We start from the raw sequence: 11,760 nt of genomic DNA on the forward strand, positions 1-11,760 counted from the left end.
TTTCTCTTTGTTATATACATACACATATACATGCACATACACACAAATATATATGGTTGTATTGCAAGTGTTTGTTTAACTTTATAAGAGACTTACTGAATTATTTTTTGTAGTAGTTGTACCATTTCCTACCAGCTAGTATGAGATTTTTCAATTCTTCCACATTCTCACCAACACTTGATACTGTCAGATTTTAAAAATTAAAAAAAAAATTATTATATAGATTTTATTTTTTATTACAATTTTTTTAGTGTTTAATTTTGAGAGAGGGAGAGAAACAGAGTGCAAGTGGGAGAGGGGCAGAGGGAGACACACAACTGAGCTGTCAGCACAGAGCCAGATGTGGGGCTAGGACCCACAAACTGCAAGATCATGACCTGAGCCAAAGTCCGATGCTAACTGACTGAGCAACCCAAGGACCCCATAGAGCATTTTATTTTTTTAAAAAACTTTCTTTTTATAAAAAACATTTTCACATAGAAGATTCTTAGAGTGTGAAAATGACAATTTTTTACTTACAGTTTTATATTTGTAGGCAGATTATTTTAGGACAAGTAAAATAACCACATTTTGGATTAATCTTGGTTTAGAATTTGTAATATTTTGATGCATCTCTAAAGGAGCCTATTTCCTGCATGGAACTTCCCTGCACTCAAGTTCTCCAGGCTCTTCTTTCCAGGATTTAGAAATTAGTAATGTGAAATACCAGTATTTCCTCATTTTAAAGTTTCCCTAGGACATGTAACCATCTGTAACTGGTACCCACTGAGTAGAAAGAGACATTTTTAAAAATTAAACACTGAGGCGCCTGGGTGGCTCAGTCAGTTAAGCCTCCGAGTTCAGCTCAGGTTATGATTTCACAATTGGGAGTTCCAACCCCGCATCAGAATCTGGGCTGACAGCTCAGAGCCTTGGACCTGCTTTGGAATCTGTCTACCTCTCTCTCTCTGCCCACTCTCCACTCTGTCTCTCTCGCAAAAAAAAAAAAAAAATTTTTTTTTTTAAACATTTAAAGGGGTGCCTGGATGGCTCAGTCAGTTGAGCGTCCAACTTCGGCTCAAGTCATGATCTCAGTTCATGGGTTCAAGCCCCATGTCGGGCTCTGTGCTGATGACTCAGAGCCTGGAGCCTGCTTCCGATTCTGTGTGTCCCCTTCTGTCTCTGTCCCTCTCCTGCTCATGATCTGTCTCTCTCTCTCTGTCTCTCAAAAATAAATAAATGTTAAAAAAAACATTAAAAAAAATTAAACACTGACTGATTTTCTGTAAAGTCTTTACCTGGGAGTTAACAGTCTTTCCCTTTCTCTGTCATTCCCAGAACAAACACTGAAGTTTGGCCACATATTGATTGTAATAAAGCTAAATTCCCTTCAAGAGTTGGATGAGTGAAAAGGCAAAGAGCTCAAAAATAATGTTTAGTTATCCTGTGAGTCTTGTGAGAAGCTGGGAGACAGCCCCATAAAATCACCAGAATAAGGAACCCAGTCTCCAAATTTCTTGGATACAATCCCTCTCAAACCTTTTCTCCAAAGGCTAAATTCTGAACATAACCAGGTGATTAGGAGAAGAGGCTGTCTTACCATTGGACTTACCTGTTACTGCCTCTTTATCATGAGTTGAATTGCATGACAGAGCAGAGGCAAAGAGGTGTACAGTCGGTTCTCAAGGTGGTAAGTCAAAGAGGTCAGAGCTCCCACAGTGTGGCAGCTGCCTTGCAGATGCGCACATCATGACCGTTGGAACAACAAAGTCCAGCAAAGGTGAAAGCCGATAGGGCCCACACCCCTGCCTGGGCAGCTTTCTGCAAAGCTTCTTCCCTAACATAATAACCGGTTGTTTGAGGCCCTAGTGACGATGGAGAGTGAGGGCTGCAGCCAGGGTATGGTCCATCACAGAACCAGGATTCAAATAAGCAGCTAGAATTAGGCCCAGGAGCAAAACACTGCCAACCCTCTCACCAGTCCAGTGGGGAGATGTGGCTTCCGAACCCCAATGGCCATCAGGAAACAGGTGAATGTGCTGTGTTCTACACCATCCTGGGGCAGATGGATAATGGAGAAATGCGGAGACACGAGCCATATCTGACCTCTGGGATTTGTAGCAACAGAATGGCCTCCTTGGGCACCGCCCAGGACATGCAGCTTCCAGAAACTTCCTGTCACTCTCCTGAAGGCTCAAGGTCACCAGCAGAGTTAAAAATTGTTGTTGCGCTAGGCTAGTGGATATGTAGAGATATCAGACTGTGGTCTTAATTTACATTTATTTGCATGCTAATGTAACACGTCTTCATATGCATATATCTTCTTTTGTGAAGCCCTGGCACTGTTTTGATTTGCAGCTTGGGGCCTTGTTTCTGTTTGTCAAACACAACTAGCTTGTTGCTCCTCCCTATCTTTGACTACTTTGTATTTACTCGGAAGTTCTGCCTCCCTATGGGGTTGTCTCAGGCTGACTCCTCAGGAGTGAGATCTCATCTCAGATAACTCCTACCCCAGAGAAGTCTTCATTTTTCATCATCTTACCCTATATGGGAAATTATTTATATATTTGTTCACTTTCTTCTGTTTTAGATGTTTTTTAAAAAGTTTATTTTGAGAGAAAGCATGAGAGAAAACAAGTAGGGGAGGGGCAGAGACAGAGAGGGAGCCAGAGAATCCCAAGCAGGCTTCCCCCCTCAGCACAGAGCTCTCAGCACAGAGCCAGATTCCGGGCTCAAACCCACAAACCATGGGATTATGACCGGAGCCAAATCAAGAGTCTGATGCTTAAAAGACTGAGCCACCCAGGCACCTCTATATTTATTTGCTTTCTTATCATTTGTCTATCTCCACTAGGATGTAAGCTCCACAAGAGCGTGTCTTTGTCTGGTTTGTGGTCAATAAGAAAAATGAAACCTTGTAATCAAGGACTGTACACAACTGTATGAGCTCCTGAAAATCCATCAGCCAAAAGCCTGGGAAGCATTAATTAAAAGCTGCAATATTAGATTCTTAGTGCCTATTTAAAAGGGCTTTATTGCTGCTGTTACAACAGTGCATGGGCCACTGTAAGTGCTCGATAGGTATTTGCTCAACAAATGACAGTGCCCAGTTCACAAAGTGCTTTCAGAAGAGTCCCACTCAACCATTCGTTTATTCCACTTGCATTTGTTGAAAACTATGGAAATATGCCAACCATTAGGAGGACATAAAGAAGAATAATTATTCCTCCTCTCAAGTTGCTTGTGATCTTTTTTAAAAAACGAGTTCTTATTGCAAAATTAACATATGTTAATGATAGACAGTTAAATAGGTCAGAAGAGAAAGTCACTGCATCTTCTCAGAAATAACCTTTATTGGTAGTTTCCTTTGTATCCATCTGGAATGTAGACAATCATACACATTGTACATACACATACATATATACCTACACACACACCCCAAAATGGCTTCATAAGAAAGCATAGTTTTTTTTTCAAAATTTTTAATGTTTATTTATTTTTGAGAGACAGAGAGAGAGATAGAACATGAGTGGAGGAGGAGCAGAGACAGAGAAAGACACAGAATCTGAAGCAGGCTCCAGGCTCTGAGCTGTAAGCACAGAGCCTGACCTAGGGCTTGAACTCACCAACCATGGGATCATGACTTGAGCTGAAGTCAGACACTTAACTGACTGAGCCACCCAGGCGCCCCAGAAAACATAGTTTAAGTTGTTTATGATATTATGCTGGAGTCTAGGGTTGCCAGACTTAGTAAATAAAAATATAGGGAGCCCAGTTACATTTGAATTTCAGACAAACAACAAATAAAAACATTTAGCATAAGTATGTCCCAAATATTGCATGGGATATACTTCTACTAAAATATTATTTGTTGCTTAGCTGAAATTCAAATTTAACTGGTTACTCTGTGTTTTACCTGACAGTCCTGCATGGAGACAGATGTTCCAAATGGCCAATTACACTATGGTGCTATATTGCAGTAACAGAAGGCAAGACACAAGTTGAGGGTCCACAGAGGAGAGACTGACTAACTCTGTCAGGCAAAAACAGCAAAAGCAGACATTTGCACTGGGACCCAATATATGGATAGGAGCTTAATAGTTGGAATTAGAGAAAAATGTCAGGAAAGAGCATATGCAAATGAAAACTGTGGAGAGATTGGGAAGATTTGGAAAATAGTATGACATTTAATGTCAGAGAGGTTTTTGGACCCAAGAAATTTGTGGGGATAAAATAGCTGGAATAGGAAGAAGGTAAAGGGCAAACGGGATCATATTATGGATGATTCTATACACAGGTGAAGGGGGAGTTACTATTCTGCACACCAGCATTTGCCAGACTTCCTACCTCGGCCTTTAAAAAAGTAATTCTGGAACCCCTTTCACAGAAATATGTGATCTTGCAAAGCCTTTTTGGATTTATATTTTTAATCATTTTTATGGTATATTGTAATTGAGTGAACTGGAGCAAAATTATATTGCTATCATATTTTGATGTTTATTTTAAATATGCTCCTTAACATCAGTAATATATGGAGACAAATCTTGACTATTCCCCAATTAACAAAGAATGCATGCTGCTTAATTTACTTTTAATTCTGTAATAAGTCTGATTTGTCAACTAATAAGTTAGGATGTGACATATTATACAGTGTTTGGCTTTCAGCCCAAGTATACACTAAAGTGTGGAAATGAAATATAATTTTGATCTATGGCATCAGAAATAGTTAATATTCTTCTCATGACCTGATGTGTGGAATTGTTGCTTTTTTACAGCTTAAGATAACAGATTTGTTTTTATCTTTTAATGTTTTGTTTCTTTCTTTGTTTTTTTTTTTTTTTTTAGTTTATTTATTTTGAGAGAGAAAGAGAGATGAGAAGTGAGGCAGAGGACAGAAGTTTGAACCCACAAACAATGAGATCATGACCTGAGCAAATCAAGAGCTGGCTGCTTGACCTGCTGGGCCACCCAGATGCTCCTAACATTTTGTTTCTTAATGACAGGATAGGAGACAAGGTTTCAGACTTTTCTTGGTAAACTACACATGGCTTGGTAGCACAATATTTACATCCAGCAAAGTAAATTATATTCCAGCCAAAGGGAAAGTAATTCCCACTATATTCCCTCTTTTAAAACTGTTTTTTTTTTTAAATTACTTGATGCACCTTCAAAGCTTGAGACAAGAATCATGCAATTTACAGATCTATTGATGTTCTACATGAGGCAAATTGGTATTAGTATAGTTTTTGCTCCCCATTATCTTGTTACATCGCAATTATTTGTGTTCTGCAGGCTTTCTGTCTTTAACCAATGGCTCATATAGCTTACTGAATTATAAGGCTAATGTTCTTGAAATCACCATTCATGTCAGAAGACAGAGATTTTCTTGCACATGTTCTGTCCCAGTGTCAACTCATCCTTCCCTCATGACGAAGCACTATCTTAACTTTATGATATTTACTTATTTTTCCTAACACAAGTGTGCTAGACTTGAGACTGAATTCTATAGTTTTGCCTGTTTTTGTTTTAAGGTTTGCTTTTTGAGTCTTTTCATTTACAGTTTTCCTCTTTGTATCTCTTATCTTTCTCTTTGCAATTATTTGTTCTAGAAACACCAGGATCGTTCCTGTAGCTTTCCAGAGTCTGGATTTGCTGATTAGATTCCTTTTAACATGTGCCTCTGCCCTCTTATTCTTATAAATTGGTATTTGGATCTTGAGGCTTAGTCAGACTCAGACTTAATTGTTTTAGCAAGATCATTTCACAGTTGGTGATATATTCTTCATTAGGAGGCACATAATGTCTGATTGTCTCTCTTTTGTGTGCTGAGCCATTATACATGCTTAATGTTCGGATGATTTAGCTCTTTAGGGGTTGCAAAAGGTAATATTCCTATTCTCGCTTTTTTCTTCATTTATTTGTTGGAAATCATTTATAAAGAGAAACTTTGCCTCATCTATTATTTGATTATGTAGTATCAAGTTCATATAGGAAAGGCAGGTTGAAGAATTATTTCCTTTTACTTCCTAATTTTCTAAATGAATAGCATCTTCAAGTTGACCGCTAGCTCTGTGTGTATGTGTGTGTGCATGTGCAAGTATGCACATATGTGTGTGATAATGAACTCATGAATTTAAGCATTATTAATGTGTTCAGACCTCCTATAGATATTACCCTTATACATCCTAAAATGGTCTCGTCTTCAGGACAGCTCTTCAAGTTGGCTCCCAAGTCTTCAAAAGATACATTTTTGAAATCTGTTAATAACAAGAACCTGGGTGGAAGAAAAGACCATGAAGGAAATAAGAATTTTGCAGCAAAAGGATTTGGTCTGGCTGGCTTAAGGAATTTTGTGTTGTAGTCCGTGCATACCATATTTCACTGGAAATTGAATTTTCTTTAATATTGTTAGTCTCAGGCTGGTGTGGGTGGCAAGACTAACCAAAGACAAGCACTATTAGAATTGAGTCATAGAAACTCTACCTGGTTTAAGAGAAATAAGAGGTTGTCTGACAGGTCCAAACTATCTTTCTGGCTGGGAAATCACTGTGACCGGCCTTGAAGAGGAACCACCCTCTCCTCTAGGTGATGCGTATCTACGCTTTGGCAATAATTCACAGTCTCTGGAGCTTTGGTGCTGTCTGGGTCCATTAAGGTGCTCAAGCTTATTTGCTCTTAATTGCAGCTTCTCTTACTAGACTCTATGTTTAGCCCCTTTGAAACTATTTAGTATAGGAGAGTGTTTGCTTTCTCAGTGAAATATTTTGAACACACAGAAGAACAAACAGGGTAACATTACAAACATCTGAACAGTGATTACCTAAAATTCACATTTTAGGGGCACCTGGGTGACTCAGTCGGTTAAGCATCCAACTTTGGCTCAGGTCATGATATCACGGTTTGTGGGTTTGAGCCCCTCAGTGGGTTCCATATCGACAGCTGAGCCTGGAGCCTGCTTCAGATTCTGGGTCTCTCTGCCCCTCCCCCGCTGATGCCCCTCTCCTGCTGATGCTCTTCCTCTCTCTCAAAAATAAATAAATAAACATTAAAAAACAAAATAAACTATGCCCCAGTTGAAAAAATAAAGTAAAATTCACAAATTTTATTATTTTGTCACGCTTGCTTTAGACCATTTTTAAAAGAAAGGAACATGAAGCATATGGTTCTCTTTGTTCTCTGTATGAGTCCTGTTTACCTCTCACTATAGAAGCACCCACTATTCCAATGTTGACATATCCTTCCTGAGTGTATTTTTATGCTTATGCTTTATATGGACATATCTATGACAAATATTTAGAATTGTATGCTTTCAAAGTTCTTATAAATGTTATTATACCACATGGCATCCATCTTATCTTGCTTTTCTCACTGCACATTTTGCTTTTGATATCTGTCTACATTGACATATCAAGTTTATTGACTTTTCTGGTACACAGTATTCCATCATCTGAATATACATGAATGTATTTATGTATTCTCTAATTAGTGTATGCTTATGTATTTCATTTTTTCCTATTACAGCCTAGTAACATCCTTGAATACGCGTGTGGGAGAGTTTCTCCAGGGAAATAAGTGGAAGCAGAATTCCTGGGCCCAGTGTATCATAAATCTTCAACCTCACTAGATATTACCACATTACTCTCTGAGGTGGTTATATTAACTTATATGCTCACCAGGAGGGGTTGCAAGTTCCAATTTTCTCCATAGTTAGAGTTAAATTTTTGTCAATCTGATGGAAAAGAAATGATATCTCATTGACATTCTAATATTTTATTTGTATGATTACAGATGAACTTGAATATCTTTTCATATATTTATTGGCCATTTTTGGGGGTCTTCTTCCTCTTCTGTGAGTTGTAGGGCAATGCTATTGAAAATGTTAGACGGTCAAGGCTCCTGGATGGTTTAGTCAGTCAAGAATCCAACTTCAGCTCAGGTTATGATCTCACAGTTCTCAGGTTTGAGTCCCATGTTGAGCTCTGTGCTGACAGCTCAGAGCCTGGAGCCTGCTTGGGATTCTGTGTCTCCCTCTCCCTCTGACCCTCCCCTGTTTGCACTCTGTCTCTCTCAAAAATAAATAAACATTTAAAAAAAATGAACACATGTCATAGCAAAAATCAAACCTGAAAGGTCACCACAGAATTTCAGAGTAGGGCAAACCTTAAAAACAAAAACAAAAAAAGAATGTCAGAGAGTAATGACCGTAAGGGGGATAGTCAGGGACTGGCAGTCCTCAGAATCTTTCTCCCCAATTTATATCTTTACCTTAAATCCATGTGACTTCCCATTCTCCTGTACATTTCTCGTGTCAGGTATCCATGAGAATAAATATAAGGCACATAAACCAGAGCAAAGAGGAAAAGTAAGAAAACAAGCTCAAGGATAGGCGTTAAAAGAAAGGGAACAGAGACACTGAAATCTGCCTGGGATTACGCATTTAGGCTTTAGGGTTTGCCTTCACACTCCATAACGTTGCTTTCCAGGGTCTCCACTTCTCTCTTTACAGTCTTTGAAGGTACATGTTTGTTGCCTCGTGCTTTGGGTGGATGAACAGATTATTCTCGAAGCACACTATGTTGTGGGTCAGAATGGGGCTCTGGACTCAGGTACTGGGTTGACTGCTGGTTCTGTCACTTAGTAGCTTTATCAACTTGAAAAGTTTCTTAACCATCTTAGATTTAGCTTCTGCAAGATAACAACAGCGCCTACTTCATGGGGTTGTAATAATGATTTGTGCAGTTAATATGTATAAATGCTGAGAACAGTGCCTGGGGCACGGTGAGTCCTTAATGTCAGTTATAACAAATCATCTCAAAAAACCACATAAATAAAAATATGCTACTTAAACCCAATATTCTTATCTTGAGTGGAGAACTTTGAAAATTCATATGGATTTCCTATAAGTGGATGTGATATTTTCCATGAATAATAGACATAGCAGTAACTTTGGGGTGATTTCAGTAAAAATGATTCAGTGCTAACAAAATTTCAGCTTGGTGTTGATGAAAAGATGACTAAAGTATGAAAACTTTAATTAATTAATTCATTCATCAAGCATTTATTATGACTTACAATATGCCATGAATGAATGTTCTGTACAAGACAATGGAGAAATAAAAAGATTAAATGATACTTATTATCTGCCATTAAAAAGCATTAAGAAGTAGAGGGATGCCTGGGTGGCTCAGTCAGTTAAGAATCCGACTTCGGCTCAGGTCACGATCTCATAGTTCGTGGGTTTGAGTTCCCACGTCAGGTTCTGTGCTGACAGCTCAGAGCCTGGAGCCTGCTTCAGATTCTGTGTCTCCCTCTCTCTCTGCCCCTCCCCCACTCATGCTCTGTTTCTGTCTCAATAATAAATAAACGTAAAAATAAAAAAATAAAAAAAAGAAGTGGAATAGGGGGAGAGACTCCTGGGTGGCTCAGTTGGTTGAGTGGCTGACTTCAGCTCAGGTCATGATCTCACGCTTTGTGGGTTCGAGCCCCCAATTGGGCTCTGTACTGACCGCTAGCTCAGAGCGTGGAGCTTGCTTTGGATTCTGTGTCTCCCTCTCTTTCTGTCCCTCCCCTGTTCACATTCCATCTTTCTCTATCTCTCAAAAAAAAATGTAAAATTTTTTTTAATAATAAATAAAAAATAAATAAAAAAAGAAGTTGAATGGGGGAAAAGCCACATAAGTAAATTAGTTAATTCGAAAAAGTTTACAAAGATATAGTAGGAGCATAAAGGAAGGAGTCGCCCATTCTACATGAACATGTTGGGAAAGCTTCCACGGAGAAGTGGGTAATGAGGAGGGAGACCTCTTCAGTGTCTTTCCAATTCCCATAGGTAGTTGCTGTGGGCTGAGCCAGCAGGGAGCTCCAGGGTTAAAGGTGGTATTGGAAGAAGAAGCCTGGGAACATAGTCAAAGTAGGAGGGTGCTTGAACCAGGTAGTCTGTGGTTTCATTGTCAGGCCAGAGATGCAAGGTAGTCATTGGGAGGATCCAAAGTCACGGCCAAGATTGTGAAAGTTGGTTCAAGGCAGGGGCCAAGGCTTCTCTGGCAATAATAGTGGAGTTGGAGGTACAACCCAAAGAAATAAGGGGTTTGTTGTCCAAGATCTAGCTGGTGATTTAGGCTCATTCAATCAAGAGCCTCTTTGGCTATACCGAGTGCCAGCCTTGGGGTAGTATAAAGTTATGTCTGCCAAGTTGAACAGATGTCACCTAATTTGCCATCTCATAAGTCTGGATTTCCTGGTTAGTTTCCCTTTTTATTCTAGTTCATGTGGATGATCTCATCCTTAGCATGATTTTTGCTAATGTGCCCTAAAATTTAAAAATCCGCTTAAGAAGAGCCTCTTTTCCAGTCAGCCATATTCAGACAGTAAAATACACGAGTTTGCTGTATTATGTGAAATGTACTCTGTGGAAATTGTGTTTAGTGGTTTTGGTATAAAACTGCATCATCCTATTTAAGGGCTTAATGAGGGGTTCCGGGGAGGGTGACCAAACAGTGATGATCCAGTGCAGAGGGCGGCCCGAAGGGAGAGCTGCTTGATTTCTCAGCTCCTGGATTAATGGGCCAGATTCCAATGCTAACAGCATGTCCAGTACTGACATCTATCACCTAATGCATGCTGGTGGAACAGTGACCCACTTGTCAAATAACCCGCATCGCATGCCTTGCCTTCTAACTTGTGCTATTAATTTGCTTTCCATGGACCAATGACTGTAAAGCGTGATAAGAATTTTGGCCAGATCAAAAGTAAGTTATCAGTTGCTATAGAAATGGCTTGCTTGCTGGCGGGGCAGTAGCACTTCTGTTACTTTGTTAACTTTGTAAATTTGTGGGGAGAGATCACTGAACCCAGGCACAAAATTGAGAAGTCTTTGAAAGCTTCTTGTAGGGTTACCTTCTACTTCACAATTTGAGGCTAAATTCAAAAGTCATCCTCTGAAAAATTAGAAACCTCCCAAACCAGCTCATTTAAAATAATACTACTAAATAAAACCTCCAGACAGCTTTCTTATCATTAATTCAAAGAACACCTGTCTCCCTTTATATCTTCTTAATAAATTCTTTTACCCCCTAGACAAAGATATCCTCTGTCACTCTGCCAAGTCCTTACCTACACACTGGATCCACATTAATAGAAGAACACAGATGGGTGTTAATTGCTGCCATAAGAAAACTTAGCCTTCCTGGATATGAGGAAATTAGCTTCTTTGTAGTGTGGGTCTTTCCTGGAATCCCATAGTCAGACATGGCACAAAGTTAATCTGAAATCTAAGGTATTGAACTGGACAGGAAGAACCTTGCTCACACACTAAGAATAATCCTAAAATTCTATATTCTCAACTTTCCTTAGTGGAGGAGCTTAGGACTGAAAACAGAAGCCAGCTCAGCCTTTTAAAGTCTGTATGACCTGAAGAAGAAGGTATGGGTGTATGTGTGTGTGTGTGCGGGCGGGTATGGTGGGGGACAATAGAAGGACAAGTTGTGGTACTTACTGTGTTTGAATAACAATCCAAAGCTAAGAGGAAGATCTATATAAACGTCATGAGCAGGTATGTGAGGACCAGTTATGTGCTTTCCTTTGTCCTCTCTTCAGCAATGCACAGGCAAATCAGACACATTTAAAGGGACAGTGTGTTTCCTTTTATTTCCTCGTTCCTTTGGCTTTATGTGGCTTGTTATTATCTGTTACAAGGTAATAAGTAGAATTTCATAATTGTTCTTTCATCCAGTCTCCTCCTAGTGAACCAAGTATTGATTGGCTCAAGCTTTGATGTCCTTG

The 11,760-nt window shown here is 39.3% G+C and overlaps 1 pseudogene; it reads right to left on the reverse strand.

The window, feature by feature from the left end:
* Positions 1–1,683: 1,683 nt before the first annotated feature.
* On the reverse strand, positions 1,684–10,582 carry LOC115291264 (annotated as a pseudogene).
* Positions 10,583–11,760: the final 1,178 nt, after the last annotated feature.

This window comes from Suricata suricatta, chromosome 5 (assembly GCF_006229205.1).
Source record: "Suricata suricatta isolate VVHF042 chromosome 5, meerkat_22Aug2017_6uvM2_HiC, whole genome shotgun sequence".
In the NCBI taxonomy this organism is placed as follows: domain Eukaryota; kingdom Metazoa; phylum Chordata; class Mammalia; order Carnivora; family Herpestidae; genus Suricata; species Suricata suricatta.